The 18,396-nt window shown below is 40.9% G+C and overlaps 1 protein-coding gene across 4 annotated transcripts in view; it reads left to right on the top strand.

The window, feature by feature from the left end:
- UBAP2 (ubiquitin associated protein 2) overlaps positions 1–18,396 on the top strand; it is a 553,760-nt gene that overhangs the window by 1,213 nt on the left and 534,151 nt on the right. The window lies entirely within an intron of this gene.

Genomic DNA, 18,396 nt, shown 5'->3' with positions numbered 1-18,396 from the left:
GCTGTATAACTCCGAGTTGCTATTTTGGTTATGGCAAGGTCTGAACTGACAGATTTTGAAATTTTGCACTAGGATGCAAGGTTATGGTAGCACAATTTAAGGTTTAAGTATTGTTTACTGAATTGGAAAATTATAAAACTAAATACAGACATGGGTGTAGCAGTATACAGGACTTGAGCTGCATAGTTGGAGCTATATAAAGCATTAGGAAGAAAGGGTGGTGCTGAAGAGCCAAATAGTATTGGCATGGCTTAATATTGTAATTGGCACATACAGTGTGAGCCAAAAGTAGGTATACAGTATTATTTCTTTTTTTTATTTTATATGTATTTTATAGGTATAATACAGTACTGAACGATAATCAAGTGAAATGATGTAATTGATACAAAAACTTCATACAAATATTATTCAAGACACCTGTAAAATAAAAAGAAATAATGAATTACTGTATATCTACTTTTGGCCCACCTGTAGATCAGTGGTTCCCAGCCCTGTCCTGGAGGATAACCAGCCAGTCAGGTTTTTAGGATAGCCCTAATGAATATGCATGGAGCAAATTTGCATGCCCATCACATCCATTATATGCAAATCTCTCTCATGTATACTCAGGGCTATTCCAAAAACCTGACTGGCTGGTGGACCTCCAGGATGGGGTTGGGAACCACTGCTGTAGATTGTGAGGCCAGTGGGACAGATGGGATAATGCTTAAAGTACCTTACAGAAAAAGTTGTACACCACCCTGAACTTCTCCAAGATAGGGTAGTATATCAAATGCCAATAAACATTGTTCTAAGATCGATGAATAGAGTAGGGTTGAGTGCAAGATGAGTGTGGTGGTTGGGGTTTCTTAATCCAGCTCTTGGGCACACTAAGTTCCATTGGGTTTTCTGGATATCCACAATGAATATGCATGAAATAGGTTTGCACTTCCTCATTGGTGTGCAAATCTACTTCTTGCATGTTCATAGTGGCTATCTAGAAACCCAGATGGGACTTGGTGTCCCCCAAGAGGTTGAGAATGCATGATGTATGTGAAGTGATGGGATCAGGAATATATAGTCCACAGGTATAGGGAAGGGGCTGAGTCACAAAAAGATACATATAGTAGCACTTGTATCTTATAATGTTGTATTTGTGGTATTGATGATTTGTGTTTAGGTGGATGCATTTAACATTTATATTAAAGCAGAAAACAGGATCCAGTCCTGGATCTACCCAGTTGCATACAGGGACTTTGTAGCCTTGCTTTTCTTAGGGAGTTTAATTGGGAAATCAGACATATAAGTTCAGTGTACAGTTGTGTGAAAAATTCGGACACCCCATGAAATAGTCAGTTCTTTCTTAAGAAATGTTCACATATCGATATCAAATTTTATTTTTTTTTAATTTATCTCTGGAAAAGAAAGTGATGTAATTGCAGGTAAACAACACAAACTTTCCTTGATTTACTCATGAAACAAAAGATATCCACAAAAATGTGTATTCTAACTGAGGAATATATTAGAACACCCTAATAGCTAGTGTTACCCTCTTTGGCTGAAATAACTGCAGTGAGATGCTTCTTGTAGCCATCTACTAGTCTCTGACATTGTTCTGAGGAAAGTTTGGCCCACTCCTCAATGCAGAATTCTTTCAGCTGTGAGATGTTTGAGGGTTTCTTGCATGTACAGACCATTTCAAACCACCCCATAGCATCTCAATGGGATTAAGATCAGGGCTTTGACTTGGCCACTCCAAAACTCTCCATTTCTTAGTTTTCAGCCAGTCCTTAGTGGATTTACTGATATGTTTTGGGTCATTGTCGTGTTGCAGGGTCCAGTTCCTCTTCAGCTTTAATTTTCTTACAGATGGTCTCACATGTTCCTCAAGCACCCTCTGATACACAATAGAATTCATGGTGAATACTATGATGGTGAGCTGGCCAGGTCCTGCTTCAGTATAGCATCCCCAAACCATGACACTTCCACCTCCATGCTTCACAGTTGGTATGATGTTCTTTTCCTGGAGAGCTGTATTTGGTGTACGCCAAACATGTCCTCTTTTCTGGTGTCCAAATCAATTTTATTATTTTTATTATTATTTATTTAAATTTTAACATAATTCACAAGAATATTAAATAATTCAATTTTAGACTCATCTGTCCATGGAACATTATTCCAGAAGTCCTGGTATTTGTCTAAATTATCTCTGGCAAACTTCAGTCTGGCCTTGATGTTTCAAGTTTTCAAGTTTCAAGTTTATTAGAGTTTTAATATACCGACTATCAAGCAAATATCTAGCCGGTTTACATAAAATTTAAAAAAAAAATTTTTTTTCTAAAAAGAGGTACAAATAATTATAAAATATTAATTAAATTAAAATATGTAGTGAACATTAATGACTTTAACATAACAAACTGGATGGTGAGGGCAGACGGGGAAAGGGTGGGTAAAGTTACATTGTGGAGAGAAGAAATGGAGATAGTAAGGTTAGGGTTATAACAAATAGGGTGGGGAAAAAATGTAAGTGATGTAGAGTAGTATGTAAAAGTATGATAATAAAGAAAAGTTTAAACGGAGGAAAATGCGTCGGAATAGGAATGTTTTTAAGCTCTTCTTAAATTTATCAAGATTTAGTTCTTCTCGGAGTGGTTGTGGAAGAGAATTCCATAATGTCGGGGCAGATACCGCAAAATTTATTTTTCGTGTGTAATAAAATTCTTTTATAGACGGAATTAGAAGAAAATTTTGATTTGTAGATCTCAGAGTTCGAGAGGAATATTGAGGAATGAGTAATTTGTGAAGAAATAATGGCAAGTGTGAAGATTTTATTTTGAATGTCAGTAAAATAATTTTGTAGGTGATACGATGTGTCACAGGAAGCCAATGAGCATCTTTCAAAGCTGGTGTGACATGGTCATATTTGCCTAAGTTGTAAATAAGTTTTATAGCCGAGTTTTGGATTAATTGAAGGCGTCGAATTTCTTTTTGTGGTAATCCATTGAAAAGGGAATTACAGTAGTCTAAATGGGAAATAATCAGTGAATGGACAAGAATTTTGATAGATTCAGTTTCTAACATTGAAGTCAATGAGCGTATTAAGCGGAGTTTATAGAAACAAGTTTTTACTACTGTACTTAGATGGTCATGGAATGAAAGGCTGTTATCAATGGTAATACCTAAGAGTTTTATTTTTGTCTCCATTTGGATTGGGATGGATTTGATAGAAATTTTTTCTGGGAGAGTTTCTAACTTTTTGGTTGAAAATACAAGACCGCGAGATTTTTCTATGTTGAGTGCAAGTTTATTGAGGTGAAGCCAGTCGTCTATTGAATCCAATTTATTGTTTATAGATTTGATAACAGAATTATTAGATGTATTAATAGGATGAAGTAGTTGAATGTCATCAGCGTAGGCAAAGATCGTGAATCCAATAGATTGTGCTAAGGTTAAGAGAGGCGATAGAAATATATTAAATAATAATGGAGAAAGAATAGAACCTTGTGGGACACCATACGTTAAAGATAAGGAAGAAGAGATTTCGTTGTTGGCAGAAACTTTGAAACTGCGTTCTTGGAAATAGGATGAGAACCAGGATAATGCGGCGCCTGTGATACCGCATTCTTTAAGTCTGTTTAAGAGGAGAGAATGGTCTATGGTGTCAAAGGCTGCAGAGAGATCAAGTGAGATAAGAAGAACAGATTTTTGATGATCAAGATAGTAGTGAATGGTTGAAATTAAGCCTAATAGAGATAATTCTGTAGAATAAGAAGAACGAAAGCCGGTTTGACAGGGGTGTAAAGTAGAGGTTTTTTCAATAAATTCAGATAATTGTGTGTGAATGATTTTTTCCGTTAGTTTTGATATAAGTGGAAGGTTTGCGATAGGTCGATAGTTTGCTGGAATGGCAGTATCTAATTTGTAATGTTTAATTTTTGGGAAGACAAGGGCAGTTTTCCATGTCGTGGGAACAAAGCTGTTGGAGAGTGAATTAGATATCATGTCCCAAAGATATGGGCCAAAGAAAGAAAAGAATTTTTTTAGGATGAAAGGTGGAATACTTTCCAAAGGAGTGTTAGGAGTATTAAGGGATTGTAATATGAGAAGTAAATTGGCTAGAGAGGGCATTTTAAAGGTAGAAAAAGTACTGAAAGATAGAGTAATGGAATCGTTGGGATTGTGTGGGGAAGAAGAAGAAGAGGGAGTATCAAACTGTGTTCTGATATTCTTGATTTTATTATCAAAGAACTTTAGTAGTTCAATTGCAGAGGGAGTGGAAGTTTGAGGAAGTTTTTTAGTAGAATATTTTGAGTGTGATTGAACAAGATTAAAGAGTGTAGAAGAGTTGCGAGTAGAAAGAATAAGTTTTGCAAAATATTCTTTTTTGGCTTGTTGTATGGCTTTTTTATAACAAGAAGATTTTTCTCTGTAAAGAATTAAGTAATTGTGTAATTTGGTTTTTCGCCATTTATGCTCTATGGAGCGAAGCTGTCTACGTAAAATAGTTAGGTTTTCGTTGTACCAAGATTGTTTTTTATAGGCCAGGTTAGGAGTATTTTTCTTTTTTTCCTGTTGAGGTGCTAGGGAATCTAGAAGGGAGTTGGTGGATGAACCCCAAAGAGTTTGTTCATCAAGAGGAAGAGAAGAAAAGTCAGTGAGGTTTAGATTGAAATGGTTCTGGATGGAAGTAAGAGTGATTTTATTAGTATTACGGGTTATGTAAATGTCGTTCTTGTTTAATTTTTGAACTATTCTAGAGGATACAGGAGAATCTAAGTGCCAACTGATAAGTAAGTGATCAGACCAGGGTAAATGATGGAATTGAAAGTTATGAAATAGATCGGAATAAATTATAGGGCAGAAGATCATGTCTATTGTATTGCCAGCTGTGTGGGTTGGCGAAGAAAAAAGAGGAGTTAAAGAAAGGTCAGAGATCAGAGTTAGAAATTCTGAAGTGTTGTGATGGTTAGGCAGATTAAAGTGAATATTTCTCTTAGAGAGCAAAGGTTTCCTCCTTGCACACCTCCCATACAAGTTAAATTTGTGCAGTCTCTTTCTGATTGTAGAGGCATGCACTTTCACATCAATAGTAGTAAGAGCCTGCTGTATGTCCCGTGATGACATTTTAGGGTTTTTGGAGACTTCTTTTAGCATCTTGTGGTCTACTCTGGGGGTCCACTTTCTTGGACGGCCAAACCTGGGCATTTTGGCAGTTGTTTGGAAAGTTCTCCAACTTGTATACTATTTTCCGGACCGTGGAATGGCTAATGTCAAATTCTTTCGAGATCTTTTTAAATCCCTTACCAGACTTATAAACTGCTATAATCTTTCTGAAAGCCTCAGACAGCTCTTTTAATCTCACTATGGTGTTCACTCTTACCACAGCAGTCATGAGCACACCAAACTAAAAGTCTAAGGCACAGTTCTTCAACCGCCGGTCCGTGGACCGGTGTTGGTCCGCAAAAAAATCTTGCCAGTCCGCGAAGGATTTGGTCCCCGCCGCAACGAAAGGCCGGCGTCAGCTGACTTGCAACTTCCTGTTGCAGTCGCTGTGCCGGGACTCCTGCCTTCTCCGCACCTCCAGACCACCAGCGGCAGCTCTGTTTGCTTTTAACTTCGGCACAGAGCTGCCCCTAAACAGTAGTTTAGCGCGCTTTCATGAGGCAGCCTCGGGGCCTTTGCTAGGCCGGCCCACATCGCATCATCGAAGCAGGCCGGCCTAGCAAAGGCCCCGAGGCTGCCTCATGAAACCGCGCTAAACTACTGCTTAGGGGCAGCTCTGTGCCAAAGTTAAAAGCACACAGAGCTGCCGCTGTTGGTCTGAACTCTTGGGCCGCTGAAGGAGGGCAAAGAGCAGTTGTCCTGGAGGTTTCCCTTCCTCTCGCCTTTGCAGGTCCCTTTTTTTTTTCCTTCAAATGGCAACGGGCCCCAGCATCGACATCAATCAAGTAAGTTCCACCGTTCCTTGCAAGCAGTTCTGCTCGGCCAAAGCTTCCCCTCTGACATAAGCCACCCTCAGGGGCAAGAAAGTGACCCGCAAAGGTGAGAGGAAGGGGGGCAGATGATGGAAGTTGGGGGGGGGGAGAGAGAGAGAGAAGGGGCAGATGATGGAATGGAGGAGATGAGAGAGAGAAGGGGACAGATGATGGAAGTGAGAAGAAGGGAGAGAGAGCAGAAGGCAGATGGATGTCAGTTGAGAGGGGAGATAACGAATAAAGAACCTCCCTCACCCCAAGACGTCTACAAAGATTAGGGGAAAGAGATGAAGTCCAACTCCAAACAAAGTAAAAATAAGGAGAAATCTATGATTTAAGAGTATTAAACTCCTTTCAAGATCTCAGGTGGTTTGTTATGGAACAAGTTTTTGAGGATTACCAGGGAGACAGATTGACTCGACTTCAGTACAGAGAACAATTCTGGATATTTGAGCTCCAATCTTTAACCCCCAAGGGTCTGAATGACTATATTGAGTGGCAACACACTTACTGAATGTGAATGTTTCTTTAAAGGATTTGTTTCGAGTCTCTTTGCGAGTTTTCTTGGTCAGGTGCTTGGTCACCTGACTATTTCATTCCACCTGTTTCTGTTTTTGCGAGTTAAAAAGAGGGCGTCTTCTCCAGACCAGTGCCATTTCTTTCCTGCTTTACTTACGAACTTGAGAGTCATTGAGCAGTGCGGTTCCTGAGGAAGGGGACGTTCACCCCCGAAACGGAGTCCGTTGGACGTTTACTTTGCTTACTGCTTGTGGATCATCACCTCCACTACACACGGAGAAGCTAAGTTCTTTCAGGCTGTGTATTTTTGAGTTTGGTTGGATTTGGACACTAACTTTCCAGCTTGGCCCCCAGCTTAGGGGTAAGAGATGAATTCCTTCTTCATTTTGATAATGTGTGTTTTTTTCATTTGAGTTTTTCACACATTGCACATTTGCACTATTCAGGCACTATAAATATTATCCGGAGCAAGCCCGGGGATGTTTCGCAGTTAACACCTTTCTGGGTGTAAACCCGCGACAGCTTTTCCCTGGAGATTCCAGAGGTTGCTGTGTGACTGAGGGCTTGTCCGTTTAATACTCTTAAATCATAGATTTCTCCTTATTTTTACTTTGTTTGGAGTTGGACTTCATCTCTTTCCCCTAATCTTTGTAGACGTCTTGGGGTGAGGGAGGTTCTTTATTTGTTATCTTGTTTTGTGTACCTCCTCGATTTAGGGTTCTATTTTTGTCTAGTTGAGAGGGGAGAGCAGATGCTGAATGAAAGTGGGGAAAGAACACATACTGGATGGAAGGAGGAGATAAATAAAGGGGAAGAAAATAGTAAGATAATGGAGGGGTAAGGAAAAGGGGTGACAAGCTGTGGGTAGACACAGTGAAAAGAGGGAAACGGGACTAAATAGTAAGAAAGAATTTAATTTAGATGGAGGCAGAAAATAAATAAGGAAGACCAGAGAAGACAAGGGAAGAGAGAGGAGAGAATGATATCATATTTGAGTGGAGGAAATGAGAAGAGAGAGATGCTAAAACCACAGGGGGGAGGGAAGGACAGAGATGCCAGACCATGAGGGGAACAGAAGGAAGATGATGGATGCCAGACCAAATTGGGGGGGGGGACAGGAAGAGAGATGGCAGGGAAAGACAGACAGTGAATGGAAGGGGCAGATGCTGGACTGAAGAGACAGAGAAGGTTATCATGCCGCTGTACTGGGCCATGGTACGCCCTCACCTGGGTACTGCGTCCAGCACTGGTCACCGTACATGAAGGACACGGAACTACTCGAAAGGGTCCAGAGAAGAGCGACTAAAATGGTTAAGGGGCTGGAGGAGTTGCCGTACAGCAAAAGATTAGAGAAACTGGGCCTCTTCTCCCTTTAGCAGAGGAGATTGAGAGGGGACATGATAGAAACATTCAAGATACTGAAGGGAATAGACTTAGTAGCTAAGGACAGGTTGTTCACCCTCTGCAAGGCAGGAAAAACGAGAGGGCACTCTCTAAAGTTGAAAGGGGATAGATTCCGTACAAACGTAAGGAAGTTCTGTGGTAGAAAGCTGGAACACTCTTCCAGAGGCTGTTATAGGGGAAAACACCCTCCAAGGATTCAAGACAAAGTTAGACAAGTTCCTGCTGAACAAGAACGTGCGCTGGTAGGACTAGTCTCAGTTAGGGTGCTGGTCTTAGACCAGAGGGCCGCCACGTGAGCGGACTGCTGGTCATGATGGACCTCTGGTCTGACCCAGCAGTGGCAATTCTTATGTTCTTAGGGCAGACACTGGCTGGAAGAGAGTGAAAAGGCAATGAAAGCAGAAACCAGAGACGACAAAAGGTAGAAAAAAATAATTTTATTTCTATCTTGTGATTCAAATATATCAGATTTGAAATATGTATCTTGCTAGACAAAACTGGGAAGTGCAAAGCCCAGGCAGTGCTTCTTTAGCTTCCAGCTGGCTTAGGGCTCTCTGTGACCAGGTGGCAGTTGCCCTAGTTCCACTCCCCTAACACCATTCCTGTCATGTGTGACTGTGGTATTCTGTTACATGATATTTGTGTAGCATTCTGTAATAATTTGGCTTATTCAGTTTTCTTGATAGTAGAGGGGATATATGTGAAGGGGAGGGGAGACAGGGGTTTTGTTGATCTTTGCCCTGTATTATTTGTATTTATAAAATGACAATTGTATAGAATATTGTTTCTTTTTATACTTTAATAAAATATGTTCAATATAAAATCATAATTATTTGAGGCTTGTGCGGATGGGATCAGATGGTTTGTGGGACCGAGCTCGCGGGCCGGGGACGGGGCGGCGATGGTTTTTAAAAAAAAATTTCAGTCTTAGTAGTTTGCCGGTCCACGAAATAATTATTTTATTTCCACTGGTCCATAAGTGTAAAAAGGTTGAAGAACACTGGTCTAAGATTTAAGTAGGGCAAACCTTCTTCAAAATGCTGAGTAACAGTGTTCTAATCATGCGCACCTGATGTGATATACCTGTGTATGATTTGAGCCACTTTAAGTGGGAGGATATGTGGGGGTGTCCTAATTTATTCCTCAGAATACACATTTTTGTGGATATCTTTTGTTTCATGAATAAGGAAAACTTTTGTTGTTTACCTACAATTCCATCACTTTCTTTTCCAGACCTAAGGGCTGCCGCATGAGTGGACTGCTGGGCACGATGGACCACTGGTCTGACCCAGCAGCGGCAAATCTTACGTTCTTATGAACGTTTCTTAAAGAACTGAATATTTCATGGGGTGTCCTAATTTTTTCACATGACTATATTGGATAATCTCAGAACTGGATCAGCCCTGACCTGCTAATCTGGCTCAGTTGGCAGCCTAAATTTATATAAAGCAGAGTTTTGTTTTGGTTTCATTAATTGAGTGGAAGAAAGAAACACAAAAGCGAGATTGTAAGCCTGAAAGGAGAAAAGGATAACTGGTTGTGTTTATCCGATGTTCACCAAAGAAGAGATTGGAGAAAGACCTGTAATAATGGTGGTGGGAGTAATAAATAGTAGCAGAGTGGATGCTGTATTTACAGAAGAGGATTTGCATAGAACTAGCAAAAGTGAAAGTTGACTTTACTGTGGGGCCAGATGAGAACTTATAATTCTAGGTGTTTATTTAAATTGTAATTTTAAGATGTTTCTATCCTAGGTGCCTTATGAAAGTATTAAAAATCTGTGCATAACAGTGTTTTATTAAATTTTAGGCACTTTTAGGTGGATTCCGTTTTCTATGTTTAAAACTTTAAATTCACCAACCATGCTCACTCATCATCCCAAGCATCATTTTCTCTTCATTCTCTCTTTCCTCCCCTCTTGTTTTCTCTGTACTTGGTCCAAGCAAACAAAAATTAAACTGCTGGCATTCAAGGTCAACATGTGACAGTTAATTTTTTTTTTCATCTATGCATTTTGCTTTTACTCTCATGGAATGATAGCTGTCTAGGCTAGGACGATACAGCATTGTCAGTACACTGATAAAGCACAATTTTAAGTACATAAGCATTGCTGTTCTGGAATAGACCAATTGTCCATCAAGCCTAATCTTCTATTTTCCAATATTGGTTAATACAAGTCATGAGTAATTGGCAAGATCCCCAAAAAAGAAAAACAGATTTTAAGCTGTTTATCCCAGGGATAAGCAGTGGATTTTTACCAAGTCCGTTTTTGTTTTTTTGAAAATATTTTTTTATTGAAAATTTTTTATATTACAAACATATGCAAAACAGAACAACAGTACAGAGTCAACAGCAGACAATGCAAACCAAGTCCGTTTTAATAATGGTTTATGGACTTTTAGGAATTTGGCTAAACCTTTTTTTAAACCCTAATACCCTAACTGACTGTGAATTCCAGAGCTTATATATGTAAACTGTTCATTAATTGCTTTAACAATCTTATTCACAGGAAATATTAACAGATAAAGCCCATATATCTTAACTAATTTGTCTTATCTATACCAACTACCATATTTTCACGAATATACCGCACACCCGTGTAAAACACGCACATGGGTATAGTGCGCGGGAAACCGAAATTTATGTAAAGAAATTAATATATAGCGTGCACACGTGTATACCGCGCATGCTGCTCCATGAATTAAAACCTCCTTCTGCCGTCCCGACTCTCCTCTGGCCCCCCCTACCCCGAAGGACCGCTCGCATCCCCACCACGAAGGACCGCTCGCACCCCCACCACGAAGGACCGCTCGCACCCCCACCCTGAAGGACCGCTCGCATCCCCCCCCCGACGTCCGATTCATCCCCCAGCCCCCCCCCCACCCCCCCGCACGGAGAAGCAGCCTACCGTTGGTTCTTTTATTTTAGCTAGCTCCTCACAAACACAACCCTCTGAAAATCAATCGGGGTCTACCAGTCCTCCATTCCTATTCATGTTTGTCTTCTGTGGTCCCACTCCCAGCATTTCAGCCGTGAACACAGAACAGAAATATTTGTTAAGCAAGTCAGCCTTTTCTTTATCAGCTTCTATATATTTCTCCCCTTCACCTTTGAGTCTCACAATGCCATTTTTGCACTTCTTCCTATCACTAATATATCCGAAAAATATCTTGTCTCCCTGTTTTACTGTCAGCTATTTTTTCTTCCATTTGTATCTTTGCTTTCCTGACTACACGACTAGCCTCTCTTAACTTTTCCAGATATTTTGCCTATCTTCCCCTGTTGTGATCTTTTGTAGTTTATGAAAGCTAACCTCTTATTCTTTACCTGCTCAGTTACTACTTTGAGAACCAAAGCAGCCTCTGTCGGCGGTCCCGCCCTTTCTCTGACATCAGAGAAGGGGCGGGACCGCGGCAGAGGAAGCAGCGCAGGGCTCAGAGAAGGGGCGGGATCGCCGGCAGAGGATACAGCAGGGCTCACTGGCATTGGGAACCAACGGTAGGCTGCTTCTCCGTGCGGGGGGGGGGGCTGGGGGATGAATCGGACGTCGGGGGGGTGCAAGCGGTCCTTCAGTGTGGGGGTCAGTGTTCCCTCTAAGCGGGCGGGTGTTGTGAGCAAACTTTTTTCACCGTGAGCCAAAAATATCGGGCGCCAGCAAGTTATGAGCCAACTCGCCCGATTCTCCTCTCGCCGCCCTGCCATCTGCCGTACGCCTCTTCCGATCGTGCGCTGTGACGAGAAACGTGTGCGCTGCGATGTAATATTTTGTGCGCCAGCGCACGCCAGCGCAGCTTAGCGGGAACACTGGTTCAAATGGTTTTATTTATTTCCCCAAATTTATTTTTGTTATACGCATTGAAAATATTTGATATTGCGTTTAAATCAAAATCTCAATAAACTTGAAACGAGTGCCCGTGAGATTGTGGGAGGGTTAAATACTCAAAACTTAGAAGTTTTTGCTACGCCAGCTTTCTGGTATCTTTACATACAGTGGCGTACCTAGCATATGTAACATCCGGGGCCCATCATTTTTTGGCACCCCCCCCCATCTGTAAGAAAAACATGATTTTTAGTAACAAACCACACGTCACACATGAGTACCTAGGAAAAGGCAGCATCTTACATATTGCAGTGAGCAGTACATCAATACACCCATTGTAAAACTAAACAAGCCAGACCAGCACAGATCAATCCTACACCGTCAATCCTAACAGAAAACCATGTCTTTCGAACACACAGAACACAGAAAACACCTTCGCCTAGTAAGGAATATGTAATCACAAACTAACCCCTCCCTCTTTTACAAAACTGTAGTGTGGATTTTAGCTACGGAGGTAACAGCTCTGATGCTCATAAAATTCTGAGCATCAGAGCTGCTACCACCAAGGCTGGTGCTAAAAACGCTTCACAGTTTTGTAAAAGGGGGGATAAAATAAAAATACATAGACAAAGGTTAAATTGAACCAGCAAGAAGCTGGACTCTGCATACAATGCTTCACAGAAACAGTGACACATGTCTCCTAAAGCAATAAATAAATAGAAATTTTTTTCTACCTTTGTCTTCTGTGGTTTCTCCTTTCCTCATCTTCTTGTAACTCTCTTCCTTCCATTCACTGTCTGCCGTCTCTCTTCCCCTATATGGCATCTTCTCTCCTTCTATGCCCCTTCCAGAAACTGTATGCCTCCCCCTTCCATCTCTCCTTTCACCCCATTGGTCTGGCATCTCTCTCCTCGCCTTCCCTCTCCCACACCTCTCCTCATAGTCTGGTATCTCCCCTTCCCTGATTCTCTGGCATCTCTCTCCTTTCCTTTTCTTCCATCTTTCGCTCCCCCTCCATGCTCTCACATCTCCCCCTTCCTTTTCCCTTAGACTGGCATACCTTCCTCCTACGCTCCAAGCCCTGGCATCTCCTTTAATTCCCTCCCTCATCTTCCTTCTCCCTCCAGCTGGGTACCGCAACACTCTTCCCTGCAGCTCTGCACTTCCCCACAATTGCCATGCTTCGGTTCCTCTTCTTCCTTCCTTCCTCCCCCCCCCCCCCGCGGGACCCTGCGGCACCATCAACTCTTACTCCCTCTAATGTCGGCCCTGCAGCTCCAGACTTCCTCGCACCTTCTCCCCTCCCCCTTTGGATCGCTATTATTTTAAATGTTATAGCCGCGGAGCTGTATCCATCAGTGGAGATGTCTAACCTCGGCCTGCCCCGGAACTCTTACTGCAACAGTGACTTCCTGTTCCTGCCTAGACGGGCGTCTGCTGCAGTAAGAGTTCCGGGGCAGGCCGAGGTTAGACATCTCCACTGATGGATACAGCTCCGTGGCTATAACATTTAAAATAATAGCGATCCAAAGGGGGAGGGGAGAAGGTGCGAGGAAGTCTGGAGCTGCAGGGCCGACATTAGAGGGAGTAAGAGTTGATGGTGCCGCAGGGTCCCGCGGGGGGGGGGGGGGAGGAAGGAAGGAAGAAGAGGAACCGAAGCATGGCAATTGTGGGGAAGTGCAATCCCCCCAATGCGTCCCCTTACCTTACCTCCCCTTACCTTTGCGACGCGTGTGTGCGCTGTGAAGAGAAACTTTGCGCTGCGATGTAATATTTTGTGCGCGAGCGCAGGCCAGCGCACCTTAGCGGGAACACTGGTGGGGGTGCGAGCGGTCCTTCAGGCATCAGGGCATAAGGCTTTCAGGGCTGGGGGATGAATCGGGGGGGGGAGGAAACTGTAAAAAAACAAATTGTACAACGCGCTCACACATATAATGCGCATGGTTATGCTCGATTTGTAAAATCGTGTATAACGCGCGCGTTATATGCGTGAAAATACGGTACTAATGGCTCCTTTTACTAAGGTGCGCTACTGTTTTTAGTGCACGTGGGATTTTAGCGCGTGCTAAACCTGCGCTACGCTTCTAGAACTAACACCAGCTCAATGCTGGCGTTAAGGTCTAGCGCATGTGGCAATTTAGCGCGCGCTATTCTGCGTGTTAAGGCCCTAACACACCTTTGTAAAAGGAGCCCTAAGTTCTACAGCTCTTTCTCTCCTTCAGAGATCCATTTTGTCCAATTCCTTCTTGAATTCAGATATACCGTAGTCCTTGTCTTTCAACTCTGTTGGGAGGCCATCCCAAATAACACAACTTTTCCATAAATATTTTCTTAGTTTACTCCAGTGTTTATCTCTCTTTAACTTCATCCAATGATTTCTCATTCTAGAGTTTTCTTTTAATTGAAAGAGGCTTGTCTTCTATATATTACTATTATAATATTTGAACACATTTAAATATAGTAACATAACCTCCCCTTTTTACAAAACTGCAATAGCAGTCTTTAGCGCAGGCCGGCGCGCTTTGTTCTGTGCTGCTCCCGATGCTCATAGGAACTCTGAGCGGGGGGATAGCAAATTATAGCAGGTAAGTTCGCATGGCCCATCCACTTTGCCTAGAAAAGTTGCCAGGGTTGTACTTCTGACTCTGTATAGGTTGTTCCCCCCTCCCCTTTTGTCTTCTAACGGACAGAATAATCTACTCTCCAAGTCTTTTTTTTTTCTTTAAAGTATGAAAGTTATTAAAGTTTTACTGTGAGTGCAAATATTGCATTTTCATGCCATGTAGGGAACTTTTGTGTTTTATTCCATGTCTTTTTTTGATTCTGTCAAATGATTTTGGTCTCACCACTTCTGTGGAAAAGCATTTCAAGCATCTACCAACTTCTCTGTGAAAAAGTGTATATTTCCTAATGTTGTTTTAAAATTTTCCTTCTTGCAGTTTCATTTCATGTTTTCTAGTTCTCTTCTTTCTTTGTTTTTGGAAAGGTTGTTTTGTTCCTTAATATCTTTCAAGAATTTAAATGTCTGTATCATATTTCCCCCATCTCTCCTCTTCTCCAGGATGTACATATTCAAGTCTTCAAGTCTCTTCTCATACGTCTTCTGGTGCAGACTCCATAATATTTGATCGCTTTCTTCTGAATGGCTTTGAGTCTTTATGTCCTTGGCAAGATACAGCATACAAGCTGAACATAATACTCCAGATGCTGAGCCACCAGATCTTCCTTAAATTCCTTCATTACCCTTGGATTATATTGCTTCTGGTTGCATTGCTTTTCCTACTTAGCTAGTATCTCATTTCTGAATATCATTTGAGATCAACTTCATTTCCATTCTTGTTTGTGTGTATTACAAAGTTCTATTTCTACCATCATTTACGAATATAAACGACAATAACTATTATTAAGCAGTTCTGATTTATTCTCATCAACTTCTACGTTAGGGTGGGGCAACCACAGTTCTTGAGGGCTACAACCTAGATCAATGAAGCAGTGTATGCAAATCAATCTCATGAATATTCATTGTGGAAATCTTGAAAACCTGACTGGGTTGTTTGTAGCCCATGAAACAGTGGTTTCCCACCCCTGTTCTACGTTTTTTTTTTCCTTTCACCTTAGTCTTTCAATGCCACTTTTGTATTTCCTTCTGTTGCTAATGTGCCTAAAAACATCTTGTACCCCCTACTCATTTTACTGAATTGGCTATTTTTTCCCTTCCATTTTTAGCTTCTTCTTTAGATACTGCTATCGTCTTCTTTCGTTTGATCTCTTATAATGCTGAATCTTTTTCCTTACTGTTTCAGCTGCTTCTTGCCAAACCTATAGTGACGACTTTTATTCCTCTTTTATTTACTTTCCTAACAAAAGGTTGTTGCTCCTAACTCTCTTGTTCCAGTTTTGCTACTGTTTTGTTTGTTATTTTTTTCTTTTATTTAATATTTAGTTTTCAAACAATTCCATGCCTTTTTTATAGAAATTACTAAAAGAAAAAAGCAATATCCAAAGAAAAGATCATATAGCATAGCAGAGTGCTAAAAGCAAGGCAAATGTTATTGTACCTCCTCAAGCTCAGTAGTGAGGAGAGAATCATAAAACAGAGAAATTTGATCTCTTACCCCATATTCCACCTGGGAAAAAACAATAAAGAAGAAAAACTTTATACCAAATTAGGAAAATCATGTTTTCCTATTCATTTAAAAGGCTTCTGATTGGGAGAGTTCCATAGAAATATGATTTAAAAAAAAATTTTTTTTATTGCATTTAAATTAAATTTACAAGTACATACCAACTTGAAAAGTACGGAATAGAAATATTATATTATCAAAATCAGGGAATTGTTATATCTATCAGGAAATAATAATGTGCTACTTAGCCCACAATAAAGAGAGGGGGACGTGAAGAAGAATCCTTGAAGCTACAGGATTAAGCTATAAGAAAATTAAAAGGCCAAAGGCTTGCATTAAAGAAAGTATACACATTACATTAGTAACTGCTCCATTATTATTCCTCCATTACATTAATTGAGCCTAAATAGGAAGCGACTGGGTTTTTATTTTCTGTTTATTTGTTAGTCAATGAAAAACTGTAGCTGAACAGAATTTTAAAAAATATGAGGGCGAATCAAAAATTAAAGGCAATTGTTAAATTATGTGATAACAGGAACAGAGCTAGTGAAATGCAACATATGTACTTGTCCATAGCCTTTAGTTGTGTGGCAGCCATGAGGTCAGAAATATGGACACTCCGTTGCAAGATTCCACCATCGAAGAACAGTACAGTAATGCGCTTTCTTTGGGTAAAGGGAGTGAAACGTGGAGATTCACTGTCTGATATTGACTCAAAATGGACGTAGCACTACAAATCAATGAAAGGTTTAAGAGTATGTAAAAAGGTTTAAAGCAGGAAGAACAGGTATAACCGACGAAGGTCGTTCTGGTCACCCATCAACATCACGCACACAAGAGCACATTGACAGGATGGATACCTCTGTTAGAGAAGACCGACTGATAACAGTGTCTCAATTGGCTGCAAATTTGGATATCAGCTATGGATCTGACTTCAGATAAAGGAAAGTCTGTGCATAATGGATTCCCAAACTGCTTATTGATCTGCACAAGCAACGTGTGGAAGTTGTGACAGTTCCTGAGATGGTATGAAGATCAGAGTATTCCGGAGAAAATTGTCACTGGTGACAGTACATGGGTGCATCACTGCGACCGAGAGAGCAAAAGACAAAGCATGATGAAGTAAAGAAAGCGGTGCTCATCTGCCTTCAGGAACAGCCAAAAAAGTCTCTGCAGGAATGGGGACTATGTGGAAAAATGATATGTTCAGTTGCTCACAGTTACTTTTGTTAAAGCCATTAAATGTATTTTGCCTTTTCTTTTTGATTTACCCTCGTATCTATTAAAACATTTACAAAGAAATCCCAAATGAAAGGTTCCTCCCAGGGATTTAGGGATCCTTTTACAAAGCTGCAGAAATGATTCCACTGCAGCAAATGTACTAAAGCCCATTCAGTTCCTATGGGCTTTGGTGCATTTGCTACAGGAGAATCACTACCGTAGCTTTGTAAAAGGCGCCATTAATTTTCTGTCAGAGCACCAAAAAGTTTTGTTATGTGTTCCTGTAGCTTTGGTAAGGTCTGGAAAGATTCAAATTTTTTTGTCCCATAAACAGTTTCTGATACAGAAATAAAGATGTGTAACATGGTTATGGTCTTGAAGAAAAACAAATGTTATCAGTGTAGCCCAACTGACTACTTCTGAGTTAGATTGTTCTGAGAGCACAGTTAAATCCAAATTATCCTTTGTCAACTCTACATTTGTCTTAGTAGTAACTTCTCTCTGTACCGATTCCAAGGATTTTTTTCTGAGGAATATAATACATTTTATCAAAAGGGGGAAGTGTTTGTTCAGGTATATGCAAAACCTCTTCCAGATATTCAATAAATCTATAGCAGACAGAATTGGATGCTTTAGAAAATTTAAGGGGCACAGATTAAACAAATGCTGAAAATTTTCCAGTCTTTGAGCTTTGTATGGACTCAATCTTATCTTAAAGGTAACTAGGCGCTTTGTGTCTGTCATTTGCCCCTCTAACTTATCCATTCTCCTGGGTGGTTGTAAAAGTCCTCAATATTTCTGAAGAACTTTTTCTGAATAATAGCCACAACAACTGTAAAAGCTGTAATTGATTTATGCAAAAGTGGAAAAATGTCCCACAAAGAGCTTGATGTTGCAGTAGTAGATATTCCTCTAGGTGAGGAATATTTATTGCAGGCTTCAAATTATCTTGTTCTATATAGAGCTGCTTTTGTGGCATACTTGCTGTTCTTCCTGCCATTCTGTCTGTTACTTGAGCCATCTGCTTCTTGGAAGCCGTCTCGGGTGCTTACTCTTAACAGCCGGCTTACCATCACGTGATGAGCTTTGCTGCAGTTCTATCTCCAGTGAAGCCATCCTAGGAGGAGGTAGAGCTTCATGTAGAACCAGGCTCAAAGTTACTTCTGCCTCTCCAAGAGGAAATGCTTCAGTCGTTCTAGCAGGGTAATCTGGTGAGCGGCTCCAGAATGGTTTTCTGCCTAAAAGGCAGCAATTGCTGAGTTTCTGAGGGGAAATCTTGAACTTTCTTCTTGCATTTCCTTCCCATTCTTGTGGATTGTCTTGCAACTAAACTCATCTGCTGTTTCGTTGAAGA

Source organism: Geotrypetes seraphini, chromosome 1 (assembly GCF_902459505.1).
Source record: "Geotrypetes seraphini chromosome 1, aGeoSer1.1, whole genome shotgun sequence".
In the NCBI taxonomy this organism is placed as follows: domain Eukaryota; kingdom Metazoa; phylum Chordata; class Amphibia; order Gymnophiona; family Dermophiidae; genus Geotrypetes; species Geotrypetes seraphini.
Note: the sequence above shows the minus strand (reverse complement) of the source record. Positions and strands in the feature narration are given on the sequence as shown.